This window comes from Bombus impatiens, unplaced genomic scaffold (assembly GCF_000188095.3).
Source record: "Bombus impatiens unplaced genomic scaffold, BIMP_2.2 scf_0248, whole genome shotgun sequence".
Taxonomy (NCBI): Eukaryota; Metazoa; Arthropoda; class Insecta; order Hymenoptera; family Apidae; genus Bombus; species Bombus impatiens.
In genome coordinates this window covers 1,983,864-2,001,802 of record NT_176667.1, presented here as the reverse complement: position 1 = coordinate 2,001,802, position 17,939 = coordinate 1,983,864, and the positions used below count along the sequence as shown (strand labels likewise).

The window sequence follows — 17,939 nt, the reverse complement described above, 5'->3', positions numbered from 1 at the left end:
GCGGAACGTGCTCCAAGCACTTGAAACCGTTGGTTTAATGGCCGCTGGGAAGAGGCCACACGACCGTGGAAGAGACCGACCGACCGTTCGCGCGCACACAAGCGCGCACACAGCCGCGCACACAGCCGCGTTCACAGCCGCGTTCACAGCCGCGTTCCAGCCACGGCGCGCTGAGAAATACGCCAGCGTATTTCGTCCAAAATGGCCGCTCCTCGCCGTTCTCGAGTACACTTTGCACGACTCGACGCAATGTCTTCTATGCGGAGGAACGTGACCCAATGTATTTCACGTCGCGACGTTCCAACACCGTCACCAGCCAAGCAAACATGTTTACACTGACAACGTCTCAGGACGATTGAAAAGGAATTGGGAGAATCGATGTGCTATTGTGCTATCGGAACTTCGATTATAAGAATCGTTTGTTCCTCAAAGGAGTCCCAAGTTATAAGCTTTGTTTAGACTTTGGAGGAGGGTAAGATTCTTTAGATGGGTAAAGAGTTTGGATGTTCCAACTTGAGCCCACCAATCTTCAAGTTCGTGGCATTAATGGTTCGCAGCTAACATTACGTTCACCAAATTCTTCTCATCGCGGCTAAATTTCTTTTTATATGCATGTAATCTTGGATGTGACGCAAAGTTTCATTTTTCAGGAGAAATAACTTGGAGATCGATCCAGTGCGTGTGCATCTAACATAGTAGTTTTATTACTATTATCTGAAATCGTAAGTAAACGTTGAAAATAAAAATTGCTTCTTACATTCCTATTTAAATTATAATTGCTGTAATATCCTGGAAGGACCGTAGGAAAGACAAATTTATAGGTAAAGTTGAGACCGGACATATCTTTCAAACCAAGGAATCTATCTCTATATGGCATATATAATTGATAGACACCTATTGCTAGAGTGATTTGATCGCTCTAACGATCAAGAGAAGACCCAGGTTGATCCTAAGACTACCCTGTTGCCTTCCACTTCATAAAGCATCCTGAACTTTCTCAAAGAAAGTAAATGGGCATATCGATCAACTAACTACAAACTTTTAAATATTTCCTAAAGTAGCCCCGACCGCACTCTATTTAGTCCTTCGCAGAACTTTTTACGACGTACCCTCTATGAAGCTCCCGCAAAGGAAATTTGTCGTAAAATAAAATTCCTTTTCAAACATTTTACACAAATTTAATTCGACACGTGAACACCTGTGAGAGACTTTTTAATTATAGAACAAATACAAAGTTGCAAGGACCGACTAATAGGTACGGGAATATTCGTGGCAAATACGACCTGTCGCGCAGTGTCGCGCACAGAGACTGGGCAGTTCTGGAAAATGCAGTTTCGTACAACAAAAAGTTATTGCGCGATTTCGACTTATTTTGAAACACTCCATTTGTAGCACGAATTACTTGTCTACTCTATAAACGTGAGTTGTCAGATGGTTGTCGAGACATTTGTTAGACCTGGTACGAAGTTTGAGGATTCGAGGTTTGGGGAAATTACAAACGTTGAAACGAAGGTAGAAAAAGACGGCGTAGAAAACTAAAACAATTCAAATCTGCAGTTTATAATTACGAGATAAGTTCTAGAAATTGAAATTTCATCCTCTTTTATAAATTAACTTATCTCGTACCAATTACTCGTAGATAAAGATATTACGATTGATCGATAATTTAAATACGTCGGTTGAAAGCTAAAAATTCGACTGTAAATTCTGGAATAAAGCGGCAAATCCTTTGATACGAAGTTGCGAGGACAAAATGGAACAGAGTTTCCTTACGCACCCTCCTCGTACAACTTTGACCTATACCCTCGTCGCATAATCACGTAAAAATGATTTTGACTAAAAATATACAAATTGTTCCCAAGGAACTACGTATGATTGAAGTTTCATTTATAAAAAGGAAACGACATTTTACACGCATCAAGCTAGTACCACTGACTATCCGCGTCGTTATTCTTTTTATACATGTAGGTAACATTAGTAGCCTGAATGGAAAGTTCCTCGGTCATCAATAACCAATGTTGCGTGTTATAATACATATATGTTACAAGATTTTATTGCACATATGTAACTACAACAGTTTTACTACGCTATACGATAAAAAGACTATCGCAACGAGTTCTTGAATTCGTGTTTATACCAAGCTTGTATATGGTTTGGCCAATCAGTAGAATAAGAATAGTAGAATAAGAAAGTAGGGTAAGACGATAAATTTATACGTACTACGCACACAATAGCGTAAGAGTATAGTGCCTTATAGAAATAATAAATTATCTGATCATCCTCATAACTAGAAAAAACAAAACGAATTAGTTTGATATATTATATAACAAAATTATACTATATAGATATATTTATATCGTATCCATATTAGAATTGAAATCGATCTATTTGAAATTGATTTGACTTTACATACTGTATTAACTTTTAATTTCATGATTATAGAAATTTCTGAGAAATGTCTCGGTTAACAGGTTAAAAGTAGCATTGTATTCTTTTGAATTGTTATAATTTGATCCGTGCATTGAACATCGACTATTTTAAACATCGTTTGCATATAATCTCTTTGATGATTCATTGGAATGCAGGGACCACGCGGATCGGATTTTTAGTGCTGTTCAACTTATTGTTCGGAACAAATGCCGTGCACGTTCTACAGCAACGCACAAGTGCTTGTGTTATGAGTGTGTCGCGGTTTAGTCTTAATGGAACCAAAGTTGCATTATAATGACATACCGTGTATTATAATGTTATTAGATCTCTTTATGACTAACAGGATAATCTAGATAGCGTGCAACATATGAACTTCAATTTAAATTAATACTTTTGCAATAGAAACTCATGAGTCACACTGTCGATCAAATATATTCTTCATGCTAGATATGAAAATAAAGCAATTAAGTTTTATAATTAGCATTACATTAAGCGAGAAATAACGTAACTTTCTTCATTTTGTATAATTTACATATCCTTGTAACACGTGTGTGGATAATTCCTTGTCTGAGAAATAAATCTACGTGGAAAACAAAAATCATTCTGTTACGTATATTTGTTAAATCTTGAAATTAAATCTTAAGAAGTGAGCAAAACGGGGACGATAAATTCGCTTTCGAATCGGTTGGATGCATTCGCGCGTGCAGAAAAATTCCTCGAGAGTACGGTCACTCGTACGAAAAGGTCGACTTTCCTTTTTGCGGTATCGAGATTGTATGCTGTAAAACGATACGAATTGATTGCAGCAATGACATTCGACTATCGTTGCGGCGCGGCGCGCGGTATGAGCTCCAGGGGGAACCGAGATATTGGCCTCGAAGAGGTTAAAATTTTCGAAGGCAGGGTATATCGGAAAAAGGAGACACTTCATTACCGCGTCACGCTATCGACTCCATATAATACTAGTTCTCTCTTATCCTCTACGTGACTCAATTTACTCGCGCGATTGCGGTTCTATTACCCGACGAGCGACCGTCGCGCTTGTTAGAATCAGGCGTTAGAAGTTTCTTCGTCTCGGGCATTAACTTCCTCGAAATGAAATTCCGGTGAAAACTACTATACGAAATGCTACTTTCCGCGATTTCTCTAAATTAGGAGATTGCCGGTAGGAAAATATACTGAAACTTTTCGTAAAGCTTATTCCGTTTAGAACTTTTGTAATGGTCTTTAAATGGTTGTGTGCTATTTTTAAATGATACACGGGAGAAATTAATGGTAATTGGACCACGTGCTTTATTTCGAACATAATGATGTTTCTGATTATTTAGATTTGTGCAAATATATAGAATTAATTATTTTCAGGAACATTTTATCTTTCTTACGTAATATCTATGTATATAAGAACAGTCTTTTGAATAAAATTATATGTTGGAAGTGTATAAGAAGCTTGTGCTTTGAATCGTATCTTCATATTAAAGGAAACTCCAATTTCGCTTTAATTTACGATGTCTAATTGTTATTTCATTTGACTACAAATTAGTCTACACAGAAATGCTTAATTAGTGTTGTACGATATTACATGGCATCGGTATTAAGAGATTTAATCATTATACATTATACTATCTATCGTGTAACCTATTTTATGTACGGCACAAGTTATTTAGCACAGCGCACCTTCCAAGGAATTAACATAACTCACATCAATCGATTCAAATTAACTTCCATCTTATTCGTTCCCTTTCCAATACTCTTATATAATGAAATACAATCACATTCCAGCATAGTTATGAATAACCAATATCGATTTCGACATAAAATAATTGCTCTAAGTGCGTTACTCTAATGTTAGATCGATCGTACACTCGTGCACAAACGTCTTAGGACAGCAGTTACATTTGCCCTAAATTTGGGATGAATCGAAACCATTCGAATGTACGAAGTAATTATATTCTATTATATGTGACAAATTCTTTGTTTCGTTATTGGGAATACGAAAAATCTTCAAAAATGAGAAAATTTGTTAATATTTAGATCAATCTGACCAAAAGAACCAATTCGTAATTTTTCATAGAAACTTTATAGACTTAGAATGATACATTTCTATAGAATACATAAATAAAATTGCCTTATATATATTTTTTATGATTTCGTTGAGTCAAACCGTTTGATAAGTTTTGTACTTCAATTTCTAATTCCGTGTAGTATTAATCTTCATAACCAAACGTTATATACTTTTTCTTCTCTTCGCAAATACCCCATAATTTCTTGCTATTCTCTGCCTATTAAAAACAGCACCTGTTCTTAGACCTTCGGGCGAGACTAGATGATTCAGTTCTAAAACAAAGAAAATTCTGTAACAGCTGTATCTTCTACAAATTCGCGGTTTTGTCATCATAAAACGTTCGCTATTAACATGTTTACGAGACGGGCTCTTCAACGTTTGCATTTCCACCGGCTGTCATGCGTCGATTGATATTTATCTCGTACGCGGATCAATTTGCGCGAACGATTGCGCTTACGGTTACAATGCAAGCGAATCGAATGTATGTTCGCTGGAAACGGTAAACTCGATGGAACACGGAGCCTCCCAGCAATCGAGGCTTCGGTCTTTCGAGCGAATGAGAGTGCATCGCAAGCGCCGCGCCGATCGCTAATTCGAATTCAAATCACGTCCCTCGCTCCGTACGTCTACGCACCGCCATTAAGTTGTGTACAGGTAACCGGTGCTGGTCGAATCGAAACATACTGTTCACCGACTTCCAAAGAAATTTTATTGTACAGGTGAATTGGTTTCGTTTATTCAACTGTCCTTGTTTTAGGTTGGAGTACTTAAATATATTTTACTTCGTTAAATTTTCTTTGTGGTCGTTGTCCTTTTATTGAAAATAGTTTCGAATATCCGAATTAACGAACGGTTCTGTAATGTACTAAAATCAACCAAAATAAATAAGTACCTGTCCTAGATTTCTGGTAGATTTTCTAAAAGCTCAGAACGTTTTAGTAAAAAGTATTAAGTTTGAACATAAGTAACATAATCTAGCTGCGGGACAAGAATATGTTTGCTTATCACCATTAATTACCATTAATACCTAATTGTGAGAATACTCTCACAATTATGTCATGGATGTCAATGTCGTGGAATAAAAAGTTGAAAGAAACCAAAATTTAACAAAATAGAAATATTCTATTGGAAGATTAAAAATTGTCAAGCTTAAGAAATTGAAAAATTCGCAACATTCAAAAACGTTTTTTTTTCAATGATCAGTGCAAGTATCCGCTCGAAATAGTTTCGCTCCGTTTTGATTTTGAAATCGTTAACGAGGAGCACTATGAGCATGCGAAAATATTTATGCACTTCTAACACGCTTCGTATAAACTTTGTCCCGAGATGTAGATCATATCAATCAGTTGACGCATAGATAATTTTAAAGCACACGTCCCGCCACACGAATGAATGGCGCTGCATAAGTAAATGGTTGAATGAACGGAAAGAACGAGTGCCAAGTGCGAAAACAAGAATGGAAGTGTGTTCCTTACCCAAGCTACATATAAGCTGCTCTTATGCACACTGTTTACATCTCTGCCGTAATCTGTATAAACTGTGTGTTCTGTCTATGACGGTGAGCTTCTGCACTGAGATACTTCAAGAGAAAATTTTCGAGAACTCGGTCAATGTACTTTAGTGACCTCGATTAATTTTTGTACTCCGCCATGAGCTCATTTAAATATTTATTTTTATTCAGCGTATGTTTTACCCGATACATTAGCATATGTAAAATGCTATTGTATAGATCGAAAAATAGTCGGTTAATTAATTTTCTATAACTGTTGATATTATTTTGCAACTCACGAAAAACATGATAATTCGTAGAGATATGGTAAATAAAGCGAAATCTCTCATCCGGAGTTTACAAGCGTATATTTTTAAACTACGATACATTTTTAATTCCGTACACGCCATACATGTTGCACTTTGCGAAATTTTTATTCGTTAACATTACATAATCCACGTCCAAGATAATTTTATTAAAACTTAATCCACGTTTATGAAGAGCATTATTCTCTTGCTTGTACGCATTTTCATAATAATAAAATAACCTTCTATCTACATACAACGTGTCTAAAATTCAACTCAAACAATACACCTCGTACAATAACGATTGCCGAATAAATGATTTCTGTATGGTATTTATGATGTTATGGTAATCGGTATTACGTATAATATGCATTACAAAAAATGAACGATAGGAATAAAGGATATAAATTATACGATGTAATATTTGCTCCAGAATATATTTCGTGGCAATAACACCCAAATCCGAGATTACGTTAACAGCTAACCGATATTCGCGAATTTAACATGGTGTTTTGTCTCGCGGGCAGATCGTGAAAGCAACTCGTGATAAGATCGCGCGATAAAAGTACCATTTAACGAAAACGAAAGGTGACGTTATCGGTGACAACGTTATCATATTACCAGGCGTTATTCACCTCGTTGGTCACGAAATACGTGACTATACTTTTATACATATCGACTGTCAGATTACGAAACTCCATTCTAGTAGAACAAGATTCTAAGAATCGATAGGTGATAGTATTGTGGATTACGTGATCAGAGAGAGAAACTAGAGGAAACGGAAAAGGCAAATAAAAAAAGGGCAGTTAAGTACAATTCCATTCATATTGCTTTGATAAAATTTCTATGTAAATTACAAATTTTATTTCTCTATATAACGTAGGATGAATTAACAGTTGGTTGGTTAAGATGGATGATCAAATAGTTTCGAGAAAATATAACGTGTCATTAGCTTCTGCGCAAGCAAGTTGTGGACGAAATAAAATTCACGTTCAACGGAACTAAAGCTGATTTCCATCGATTCTGGACATAGAATTATCTCCCAGCTTTACCTAATCCCGTGATTGCAGCGAAGAGAATAATTTATCCACTTTGGAAGCACTTGGTACACCGACTATTTAGTTAGCCGTGGGAAAGACTCGAGAAACGACGTAACGCTAGTACTAAGACCTGTTATACATTGTAGCCACTTAACGACCATCCTAACAGCTGTCTTAGCGGCTGTCATTAGCAAGCTTGGTCCTCTTTCGCCAAACATGGTAGTTCATCCCGCAAGGTGAGAGCAATTCCCGTGCCTTTCGATTGTTCAGGCTGAAAATGCAAACGATAAGATCTTGCCACTTACAGTACTTCGACGATACAAACAATAAAATTAATTATTAAATGATGCAACGAGTGCCTGTTGATGTTTTATAACATTCGATAAGTGCATAATATGGTTATTAACAACGAAATTATAAACGAGTAAGGTGTGAAACTTGTATTCAGGAATCTTTGTAATACAGAGACAAAAGCGCAAATATTATGTGGAGAATATGTTCCTTACATCAAGATAGAGAGCGATTTTTATCGTCTTGCTGACGTAGAAAATCCTATTCTTACTCGCGATAATACCTATCCAAACATTTCAACGTCCGAATTACAGAAACAAAGAATTCAGACGTATCATTCTGTTTTATTCACTGCGCTCCATAGAATTATGTATCTCCCGCGTCAGCATTTTCGGGGAGATTCTATTTTCTACGTGATACTTTTTTGAAGAAACACGTGAGAAATCATAGGTCGTAAAATTCCGAATATCTAGAATCTAAATATCTACAGCTAGAAATATTTACATTTATAAATTAGCTAAATATTTGTGTTTGAAGTAATATATTTACTTAAAAGATAAAATATGTTCTATTATATGGCCAACACACATCCTAACATGAATCTTTGTATATTTATAATTTATAGGAGATTTAAATGTACAAATAGTACTATGTACTCTTCATATTTAATCATACTATATCTATGATATAGTATGGGAAAGTATACAGTAACCAAAGTACAGTACAGTTACTCGTAATATGTAGAGGATGAAACAAATTTCTATTTAGATTCAATCTGTGAGCGTTTACAAAATTGAACTTGCATGAAAATCCACGAGATGCAAAAAAAAAATCAATGAACTTATCAAAGCTCTCTCTACATATTCCCACGTGCTCATTTGTTAATTGTATAGTAGTTTAGTTGCTTCAGCTTATACTGCAGTTACATTGCATTAATTTACGACAAAACTTGTAAATGGATATCGCTAATAGTTCCTGCTTCCATTGTATTCATGAGCAAAAGGGCTAGCTCCCAAGGGTTTCAATTTTCTCGGGAATCTCGCGCCTTCAGTTGTGACGAGCCTGGAGTGCTAGGAGTATCGATCCCGCAGGAATCGCGTATGCGCGCATCAGGTCTTCCCAACGTAGATAAACATACGATATAATAAATAAATATTAGACAATAGTTTCGATCGAAACAACCCACTTGCCTCTAATTGTAATCTTGACGAATTGTGAACCCTACAGCGTTAAGTTCAAGAATGGTCAATGATTTTAAACCAATTTCAAATTACGCAATAATTAAAATGTTTACCATATAGGAATAGAAAGAGAAATTATTAACTCTGTTTATTTATTTAAGATCCGTGTTGATGGTCTTTCGTGCTTTATGTAAAGAATGGTATTAATGGTATTGACCCTAGTAATGGACTTCTAAAAACTATCATTCTAAAAAGAAAGTATCGTAAAAAAACGCACTATACGTAGTGGGTTAAGCAGAGAAACAGACCAGCGAAAAAGGATGTTAAGGTTTAAGTGGATTGAACAATATGCGGAGAAATTAGAGAGACATTAATGGTATGATGAACAGTACTTCTATATAAATTAGTGACTTTCGACAAGAACACGAGGCAAAAAATTTTTTGGGGGGAATATAAGTGATAGCTAAAGGGGAGTTCTTATGAGAGAACACTTGAAAACGTCTGTCCGTATTCGTTCCTGCTTTTTTAACAGACAAGGAGGAAAAAATCTCTATCAAAGGTTCGTTTGAATTACACTTTGGTTAATTTAGTCTAATAAATAATACAGAATAAAGTACATGTGAAGGAATATACTTTTCACTTGTCCTTTTCTTGAATCTCATAATAATTAGTCATTATTATTTTACTGAAATTTAAGTCGATATAACGAAAACATCAATTTGTATTACGTCTTTACTTCGTTCTCCCTTTGTTCTTGGAAGATTAACATAGAATATAAATTATCGGAGAACGAGGAGAATAAAAGATACGGAATAATGAATATTGTTTCTGAAACTTTCGACGACACGAATTATTATCGAGGAAAAGATGCTTTCAATTAAGAAATAATTCTGAAATAACAAATCTGGAAACAGTTGATATTTGCTGCAGACACGTACCAGCTAAGAAATCTTTCTTCCTCGCTTTTTACGCAAGTATCGTTCGCCAACTTTCGTAGCGCACAATGAAAGCAGCTGGCTCACTTCGTGGTCCATTTATTTCCTATAAAAACTTGAAAATCCAAGTCTCGCCAGAAATATATATTTCAGAGGAACTGTCTTCAATTTACACTGTTCATTTAATATAATCTTTGATAAAAGATAAAGTTTTTAATTCCATCAAAAATTCTTTTCAAATTTCTCCCCAAAAGGAAAGTACATTAATTATACAAATGAATATACATTCTAATATTAACGATATTCACGTGAAACTAGAACATTATTCATTCGATATAATATACCTCTCATACTCTCGTAAATCTCATTGGTCATTCATACTCGTGAAATATGTACTATACATATAATTAATTTTGTAGCATTCATTGTTATTGGAAGTTTACATAGCTTAGAGGCATCAATTGCGGAGATTTCTAAATGGACGATTCATAAGACAAAACGACATCGGAAGTTTTAGTTTCAGATTCTTAATATTACGTATGTTTGATTGAAGATTGTAATATATTCCAAGTAACGTTGTCTTTTGTTCTATATTTACAAAATAGATTCTTAATATTACGTATGTTTGATTGAAATATATTCCAAGTAACGTTGTTTTTTGTTCTATATTTACAAAATAGATTAAAAGTTCATAATAATTTTACTAGTTTGATCAGAAAATGCTGGCCCCTTTTTTAAAAAGTTACTTAATTTTACGACCCTACATTGAACGGATTAATCGAATGGCTAATAATTTATAAAATTCGCTTCTAGAATTTGGCGCGATGGTAATTTGTAATTTGTGACTTGTAAAGTTTCGCCAATGATACTAGTATAGACACTATAGGCACCATAGATTTTCAGGAGCCCCTTTAATCTTTATTACAAACACAGCTAACTATAAACCAACTGTAGGTGGGAATCTTTGAAGTATCAGAGTATAGGAAACTGGATACGAACATTAAAGTTCCTTCGACCGAGGTCTATCTCTTAATTGAACCACCGCCAAGTTCAAACACCGCTAAATCGACGAGAAACGACGGGGAACCATGCTGGACGGAAGAACGATAGGAAGCAACGCATCGAAGGAACGAACACACTTTCTTGATGTTTCCATGGTCGGACTAAGGCGAGGCCGCGTTCAAAGCGGCCCTCTAACTTTCCCCATCGTCCGGCAAACAACATAGACGTAGATGACGTGGTCGTGGAGAACGGATGGCGACGAATAAACTGGGAAAGAGGAAGAGGAAGAGGACGAAATGACTACTGGCCAGTCTGGTAAGAGGAAACTAATTCCGCACGCACAAAAGGATGGGCTCTTCCGCCTGGAAAGCAACGGGAGCAGAGTAAAAAAGGGAAGGGGACAAGGAAGAAATGCAGAGAGACGAAGAGAGCAGATTGAACCAGATAGAGTCAAAGGGATTCTCCTCCTCTCTTTCTCCTTCGCTCTCTTCCTATCTCGATGTCATTCGACCGACGATTTACAGCTACACCGAGAAGCGATCGAAAGTGTTTTCCATGGGATTGTAAGCATCGAAGAGACCCTTGAAAAGACTCCGGCAAAGATTAATCGGTTATGGAGATGCGTTATGAAATATGCATGCGATGGGTCTTGACATTCTGCAGCGAATATGTATGAAAGAGGGCCCTGACGATCGAAAGAAATTTGTACTACTACGTTAACCGCTTATCGTGACTCGTTAAGTTCGTGTACATGTTGCAGTGGTATTAAAGATGCTCGTGCGAAATAGGATCTTCGATTCATCGGAGGGTTCAAAAGCTCTTACGGGTCTAGAAAATATTATTACGCCGCGGATAAGTAATGATTACGAACTTTCGACGACGATTATAAATGCAGCTTGTTCAACGGTCGAATAATTCCACGCGATCGATCAATGCTCGAGTAATGAAGGTGTCGGGCGATTATGCGAGAATTTCACGTGCTGCCAGGGAAATAATTTTACTCGGCAGCGAAGAAAGCTATGAAACGTTGTAATATGCTGAGACTTGACAGGATATCGATGCGTTCGATTGGGCACCATTTCCGCCGAACGTAGAAAAAAGAAAAAGTAAAAGAATGATGGAACGTTGAAGGGGAGACATTTCGCGAGTATATCGTAGGAATAACGTAAGTGAAATAATTTGTGCAGAAAATTGGCTATTTTGTTTCAGATTTCTCTTCGTTTAAGATAAGTATGCTTTTACTTGGATAAGCTTATTAATCAAAGTACATATTGTATTTGTTGTCGAGATACACTGTTGGAATCGAGATACGATGTTTCCAGCAAGATCTTGGGATAATATTGTTCCACATTTTGAAAAATTTCACAGGTCTGCCCTTTATTCGTTTTCGAAGCTGGTACTGTTAAAAGTCCAATGATAAATGGTTCTTTTATTACAATGTTAATGTTATATACGACTTTGACCGCGGTGTAATTGAATTCTCATTTCTTGCGTATTCGCTGTACTATCGCAAAGAGAATACTGAAAAGTTTCCAACGCTATTTCAAATAAGAGATACGTAAAACGAAGAAACATAAATCGACATTCACATCGTAAGCACATGATAGATGTACTTCGTAATACGATCGAGATGAAAAATCTGAACGTTTCACACGAGGTACTCAGAAACCAAGCTGATCAACTTTCCATTTTTTGGAAATTTCTTATTTTCACTACGACCATACATAATTACTCTATAATAATTCATAAACAAAATGATTAGCTTTGATAGAATCGATGAATTTTAGTTTCTGCATAACTCATATACGCTGTATCACAATCTGATATTCTCAAACTAATTTCTATTCTCAATATTAACGTCCTATTTGTATAAAATATTTAGGCTTAAACTTATACTGCTAAGAGCACATTCAAAATAAAATAAACGGGAAAGATTAAATTAACGTTTTTTAGTAAAAAAAGAAAAAAAGGTTAGAATTCGCAATAAAATAGCATAAATCTCTTGATATTTGAAAGAAAGTGAATACGAATGAAAAGTTTGATGCAGAAAGTTTTGATTAATGGGAGCAGAGAGAAGGTTGCGATTAAAAGCGATTAGCGAAAAGCCTCGACAGAGAATCACATTGATCACCGAGGATACACTGAACGCATTTGAGGAAGAACGGTTTAGTTCGAACCGCTTTTGCGGTCGTGGCGGTAGAACCCGATTTAGCAAACGACCACACGTACGCACTGTCAATGACTGTTTATGGCCACCTACGATTGCCTGACTACACATTCGTGCTCGACCCAATACCTGAGAAAAAAACCAGTGAAAACTGCAATGCAGCTTTCCGACTAGTACGCGTTTATTGCACCCTATACACGAATACGAACGAATTCACGCTTTCATGTATGCTTTATGTTCTTCTCAAACTGAACTACTCTCGTTTATTAACGAGCAATAATTCATGAAACACAGTCATCTGCGTAAGTATTTGAACATTTCCTATGGAAAAGTTTTAGATATATATTACGTGTGTTATATAAATATTTTATTTTGGAATTTCACTGACGTATTGGTACAGTTTAGAACGAAAATGTATATACAGTAAAAATTACAAGATATTTAATGCAAACATATGTTTTCGTAAGTCGGCACGAATCAATTAAATATTTAATAAAGAAACACCTATATAAGTTAAAAAAATAAAAGTAACGAAGATGTGTAATAGCTGGTAAGACAGTATTGTAACACTTACCATAATTGTTACGAATATATTATGTGTATTATATAAACTTGGCAATCTAGATCAGTTATCACGTGGCGATCAATTATTATGAACGGAAATGTACAGTTCCAGTTTTGCTTCAGACTTTATTAGCACATATAATGACGATAGTGGTGCCTCGTTACAGCGTTAATGAAATTCCAAAATGCACGCATAAACTTCCGTATCACTTTATATCACGCTTTAATTCCTCCGAAATATTTAAAACGCGTAAAATTTCCCACACGTAGGTGTACTACTCGACTATTACGCCAGTTTGTTGGCGTCCTTTCCCTCGCGCTCAAGGATGCCCCTCGACTCCTTCTCGAGCACCTACGCAAAGAAGGGTTCTTCGTTAAGCCATCTCTCCCCAAACCTCTTCACCGCAACCCTAAACGCAAAATTTTTCGAGATCCGTTGAAATTAAAGCCGCGCCAGAGGGAGAGAAACGGAAGCTACATGAAATACTACGCAACATCAACCACGTCATGACTCGGAACTATCAGAATATTCGCTTATTTTTGGCAAGAATTATCCGATATAAGGTAAGATAGGGTTATCTGAGCTGTATAAAAGTCAACACCTTAAAATCCAATCTTGAACTTTGCACGAAATAATTAAACTTGTTGTATACCTATTGTGAGACATGGTTAATTTAGTAATGTAGTTGAACTACACGTCGCGAACGTATGCAAATTTTTAGTTGATAGTTGTAACGAAAGAATGAGAAGATATCATATATTTTAGGTTTATAGAAGGAAGACGCGTCGAAAAGGGGAAAATCAGTTGAATAATCCTATGGTAAGGTTATTTGAGTTAGGAAGCAAATATTATGTGAGAAGTAATAACAAACACCAAAAGAAAGTAATGTAGAAAGACTGCTGAATTATAATAATTGTGGCTGAGAATATTGAGAGTAGATGTTATATTCCCATAGAAAACTATGACTAGCGAACCGTCAAAGTACACGACACATTTCAGTGTTTCATCACGCTACTAGTAACGAGTTAAACAGTCTGTTTCGAAACGTAGATGGCTTAGAAATTCTTCATAACTTAATTTACAACTGCCTCCGTGTTGCTGCAGACGCTTCAATCTCCGTGAAGATCTAATCAAAATTTTGTGCGCGAATCAATAATCTTCCGGTATTACGATCCCCAGGCGGTCCGTGTCGTACTACACAGCAACGTTTACAATCGATAATCTGTCAGAGAAAGTTGGACTACGCATCAACGTATACCTAATGGAAAACGCTAATTAACTGGTTAATAATAATAATATCGCTATCAGAGCATCGTTGAAGAGAGTGAATGAGAAAGGGATAAATAGAGAGAGAGAGAGAAAGAGAGAGAGAAATGAACGTGATATCGTTCTCCAGCAGCGATATTTCGAGAGGAACATCCGACGCAATGGACGTGACGAGCTAGCGTATTTAAGCGTGATTAAGCTCAGCAATATCGGGCTTTCGGACACAAAGGGAATTTCACTTGCCATGGCTACCCCTCTAACCGACATCGCCGTAGAGTGCCGTAACCATAACGTTAATTAACGTTCGTTAAAAAAGACCGTAGGGCTCCTTTGGTGTCTTCGAATTGTTCGAATCGCTCTTTCGGTGGATTTCATCTGTCGCAAGGTTTCATAGGGTTTCCTTTGAATGTCCTATTTGTGATGTTGATAGGTATCCTGAGATGACGATATTAAAGGTGAACCGTGTAGGAATTCGCGTTGAAAATAACATTCTATCTTTGATTAACACTAGAATTACGAATCATTAATATATTTCTGTACATTTGAATGTATTGCGTGTACCTAAAACTGCACGGCGAAAGCAAGTAGAATGACAAATACAGAGGGTGGCCCATGCAAATGGACCAAGCTACGGCTCTGAGATGATGCAAGACAGAAAGAATATTTCAGCGGACAAAATTAAACGTCAAGTGTATTTTATAAAACAGAGCTATAAATCTGCTAATATCTCGATCGATGCATCTTTTTCTGCTTCGTAAGAAAGTAATTAACGCAGTTATGTCGAAAATTGATTGGTTTACAAACTATTTTATCTTTAATTTTGTAGAATTTATCATATAAATGACAAGCGAAACATAAACGCAGGAGCTCTACATTAATCATCTTCTTATCTTAATAACAGCCAACGTTAATTTTACCAGAAGTATATATATGCATCTGGTATTTAACTAGAAAAGGATTTCCAGCATACTTTGAATATTCTTTTTATCGAATTAATCACTTCTCAAACCACGTTTTCCAAACTATAAGTTTGTTCAACTTCATCGTTTTGAAGTAAACTAAACCATAAGTCTTATCTTCCAAAATTTCCAACTCGATAACTTCCAATAACTATGATCGGTTTATATCGGGCTATATAATACTCAGTCGCTAAGATATACCAAATAATTTCATAGTATCTGGGAAAAGTATCTGGTAAAAGTTATAACACTGATAAACGTAATGTCTCTTGTTTTTCAATGTCGAAGGAGAAAATGTAAATCCATCAAAGGGGCAAAGTATCTTAATATCCTGGCCCTCGATTCGATTCGTGTATCAAAGGACCGTATGACAAAGTCAATGAGGATAGATCACTCAGATTCTCTCGTTATCCTTGATCAGAGCGTTTGATCAAAGATCTCACATAGCCCCGCAGAGGTTAGCGAAGACCCTGGAAATTCCCCGTGTGGAGGATGTTACGGAAATACCAACCAGAAGCTGTCGAAACGGATCATCTTCGAGTTGAACCCAAATCCGGACAACTGGAATTAGTCGTCGTTAACCTTTTCCCGAACTCATGAACTCGATAATGCTTTCAACCAAGTTTCTGCTGCAATCCTCTGCAGCTGGTCAGTTTTCGATGAATGAAATGCTGGTTTCTTGTTTTTCGATCATATACTTGATATCGAAACGATAAATCAAACGAGATAGAGAATAATTTAAGAGTTTGCTGGAGTGTTCTAACGTTACGAACCATTATAATTAACAATTCGAATGAATCTGATATAAAAAAGCACACACACACGCCATGTACTGACTCTTAGTATATATCTGATCTGATAGTAAAAATGAACAATTAAAAGTAAACATCATAATGTTATCAAAAGCACCTATATGTTGTTAGTAATTGCAAACATTAAGAACTGCTAGTTCTAGCGTTAAAGAACAAATTTCAGAATAATTCAAATACAAAAATACATTAGAAAAGCACATTACGTGCTCGACACCTACATTTTTATCATACAGATAGGTCCCGTTTATCAGAAAGTTCCTCGATTCTAATAAAAAGATACGTAACTATTTCTGCTTAACTTGAAAAATAGTAAAGAATTTTATATCATTCTATCTGCGTTAAATATTAGAAATTCAGTTGAATACTACGTAATAGTAAATTAATTAAAATAACTTGTGTTTATGTTACAGAAATCGTGAGTGAGTTAATGGAAATGGTAAACGAAAAATAAAATGCAAAGCAAAAAGGATGCATCGTTGCGATGAATAAAAGATACGCTCGGTATACAGAATATTCCAAAAGTGGAGAGTAAATATTAAAAAAAGAGGTATCTGAAAAAATCTGTAATGCGAGGCAACAAAGGGAAATTTATTTCTGACGAGAGAACGATGTCAACGAAATGAAATAAATGAAAATTTCGCGATGAAATTATTCAAGATGAGAGTTTTGCAAACATAATAGAACAGAATAAAATGCAGTTCGTTATGATAACAGCACTAATTCAACGATTAAGTGATCGCATATATACTCTGGGCTCTAAATTGGAATCTCCATTCTGTGTCTTTGATTCAAAGCCATACTCGGCCACTGTGTGGTTTGCCGTACCTCGTAAACACTTTCGAGAGCCAGGAACACGCATATCCATGCACGCATTTATTATGAGCGTGTAAACACACACGCTACTGCGTTCATCCACTCGAGCTTGGCTTTCCAACATCGACAATATGATCGTGATGCTTGTCCCGCGACAAACATCGCGAAATGCTATTGGATTTACATTCGATCTGGATCGGTGCAACCAGTTCCTCGCTTTGATTGCGTGCAGTTCGATTGTCTCCGATAATACACGTTTCCTAAATCTATCATCGTATCAATTAATGGTTCTTAATTGCAATGAAGTACACTTCATGACTTCTGTTTCAGTTGTGGAATTATAGAATGTACGAAATCGTCGGGTAATAAGCTCTATATCGTAGCCATCGATAGTTCGAATATCATAATAAACGCACGACAGTGATTAAAAATTCTCATTTTTCAAAATTGATTATGAAATATCAGATCTTCGGCTATTTCGTAAAAAAAAAAAAATTCTGCTGGTTTTAAACTACTTTTCCAACGTGTCGTAAATGAAACTTTACGCGACTAGTAAAGCCAATAAACGAGATGACGAACAATCGTTCGACAGAGGAATTTTCTAGACAGCACATTTCCGCCA

General features: G+C 36.1%; 1 protein-coding gene across 1 annotated transcript in view; it reads right to left on the bottom strand.

Annotated features, from left to right (window-relative positions):
• LOC105680592 overlaps positions 1-17,939 on the bottom strand; it is a 297,589-nt gene that overhangs the window by 79,787 nt on the left and 199,863 nt on the right. The window lies entirely within an intron of this gene.